At 54.7% G+C, this 2,676-nt stretch overlaps 1 protein-coding gene across 2 annotated transcripts in view; it reads right to left on the reverse strand.

Annotated features, from left to right (window-relative positions):
- LOC102757640 (zinc finger protein 521) overlaps positions 1-2,676 on the reverse strand; it is a 144,315-nt gene that overhangs the window by 8,776 nt on the left and 132,863 nt on the right. The window lies entirely within an intron of this gene.

The raw sequence follows: 2,676 nt of genomic DNA on the forward strand, positions 1-2,676 counted from the left end.
TGAAAAAATCCTATATAATTAAAGGGTAATATGCAAACTGACCCTAATAGCAGAAAGACTGGGAATGACTGGTCACTATGACACACACTGACCACCAGGGGGCAGACGCTAATGCAGGAGCTGCCCTGTGGTGGTCAGTGCGCTCTCACAGAGGGGAGGTCTGCTCAGCCACAAGCCAGGCTGACGGCTTCCAGTACAGCGGTGGTGGCGGCAGCCTCTCCTGCCTCCTCAGCAGCGCTAAGGATGTCCAACTGCAGCTTAGGCCTGCTCCCTGCTGGCAAGTGGACATCCTCCGAGGGCTCCTGGGCTGCCAGAGGGGGAGCGGGCCTAAGCCAGCAAGTGGACATCTCCCGAGGGGTCCCAGACTTGTGACAGAGCACAGGCCGGGGTGAGGGACCCCCCTGAGTGCACAAGTTTTTGTGCATCGGGCCTCTAGTACATATATAAAAGGATTAAGTTAGTGAGGGTGTCCATATTTCTATTACTTGGCCCTAGACCTTGCACTCAGTTGGGTGTGACCCCCGCTGCAAGATCCCACCTGTCATACTTATTCATTTCACGTCTGGTTTGAGATCCACAGAAGTGGAGAGGTCTGTGCCTAAACGCCATGGGAGCCAGCCACTGATTTAGAAACTGACTTGCAGGCCTAGGACTTAAACTCTGTGCCACTCGATATGAAAGGTCACCTGATTAGAATGGGAGAAGCAAGGGACCTGTCATTTATATTCAAATGGTAACCTTCAGAGGGAGGAGGAAGGAGGACGGCTCTGCTTTTCCTCGATACGGACAAGGATGCCCTTCCAGAAAACTCCTATGATTACGAAAAGTCGTTTATTGAACGAGGGCGAAAAGCAGAGAGAAAAAAAGGAAAAGAAAAAGCCACTTCCTTGCAGTGTATTACTTCCTTCATTGAAACACTGTCACTCTCTGTGAGGTGAGATCACAGTCACAAATTACCAAGAGCAGAAAAATGCCTTTCCCCACCATCAGCCGCCCAACGCTGTGTGCCAGGGCCTGGGCTTTAGAAAACACACACAGAAAGCGTAGGATGGGAAGGTCCGTGCACGAGTGACAGCCCACTTACCCTGTGTGAGTGTGAGGTGCGTGCGCACCGTGCACACCCACGCCTGCACGGAGGCTGGTGTGTGCCTGTGCTGTGAGAGGTGGAGTCACATACGGGCATGGGTTCGACAGGTAAAGCCCTGGTGCCTGCCTTTGGCTTTCTGACAGGGCTCACATTTCTACGTGGAAAATACGGTTATTAGAAGAAGCCCCAAGCAGCCCTTGTTTCGAATTCTAAGACAGTCCTATTGAAAATGCAAGTATCTCAAAACCCAATCCTATTTGGGCTTCGCTCTCTCACTTAAAAAAAAAAAGAAAAGAAAAGTCCTGGTTTGGCGACAGGAGAAAACCCTCCCACTCCCGTTTGGTGCCTTTCCTGCTAGCTCTCCTCTCCCCGTGCCTGCGTGTTGTGTGTGCCCTCAAAAGCCTCCATTCCCTTTAACCGTCGCCTGCCTCCCGTCCCGAAGCCACTGGGTCAGCCACTCACACAGCAAACAGAGATCAGGATGCTACGTGCATCTCATGTCCCGTGTGGACACGGGTCAGGTCTACCGATGCATCTACATTCTCTCGTCCATCTGCTCCTCTTGCTCAGAAACCTTTGGGTCTGAAAACGGCCCAGCTGCCCCCACTCTGCACCCCACCGCGAACAACCTTTCCTGGCCTCGGAAACCCACACTTGGCTCGGCCGGGCACAGTGGTTGAGCACTGACCTATGAACCAGGAGGTCAGGGTTCGATTCCCGGTCAGGGCACAGGCCCGGGTTGCGGGCTCCATCCCCAGTGTGGGGCGAGCAGGAGGCAGTTGATCCATGACTCATCACTGATGTTTCCATCTCTCTCTCCCTCTTTCTTCTGCTCAGAAATCAATAATATGTATTTAAAAAGAAACACACTGGTACCTCCCCCCACGGCCCAGCGCCTTCTCTGGCCTGGCTCCCAGGTCTCCGTAGGACAGCCTGCTCACCCTCATGGGGCACAGAGCTCCCGGGAGACCGCCCTTTGATCCCCCGCCCGAAGATGGGCAGTATCTATGGTGAGAGCAATCACAACCTCCCATCCTTAGACGATTTGCTCCTCCAGATTAATTTCAGTTCATTACCATAGAGCAACAGAATTGTGAAAACCACTCTTTAACGTGAAGTGTTTAACCCGATTCTGGAGGAAGGGCGGCTGTGACGAGCGAGGCCGGCAGCGGGCGCGGTGCACACGCCTGCGGATTCCAAGGTGCGTGGTAAACAGGCGTGCGCAGCCACGCGGCGAGCAGAGAGGTCGCGGCGGGAGGCCGCGTGCTAATCAGCCCTCCAAGGAACCGCCAGCCAGAAGTGGCACTTACTCTAATTCAAAGCCCTCGTGCCTGCTTCCGTGTTGCAAAATTTATAAAAGAATAACTTCATTAAACCGCCTGGCACTTGAGACGCACATGCAAACCAGCCACAACACAGAGGGAGCTGGCCAGGCAGAGAGCCGCTCCCGGGGAGCTGTACACGCCGACGAGAGGAGAGCGAAGGCTGGACCTGATGTTTCTCCCTGATGGCGGGTTCAGCCAGGCCCCCTGCTCCTGCACGCGGCCCCTCGCTTGTGCACGCGGCCCCTCGCTCCTGCACCCGGCCCC

This window comes from Myotis davidii, unplaced genomic scaffold (assembly GCF_000327345.1).
Source record: "Myotis davidii unplaced genomic scaffold, ASM32734v1 scaffold1425, whole genome shotgun sequence".
NCBI lineage: Eukaryota > Metazoa > Chordata > Mammalia > Chiroptera > Vespertilionidae > Myotis > Myotis davidii.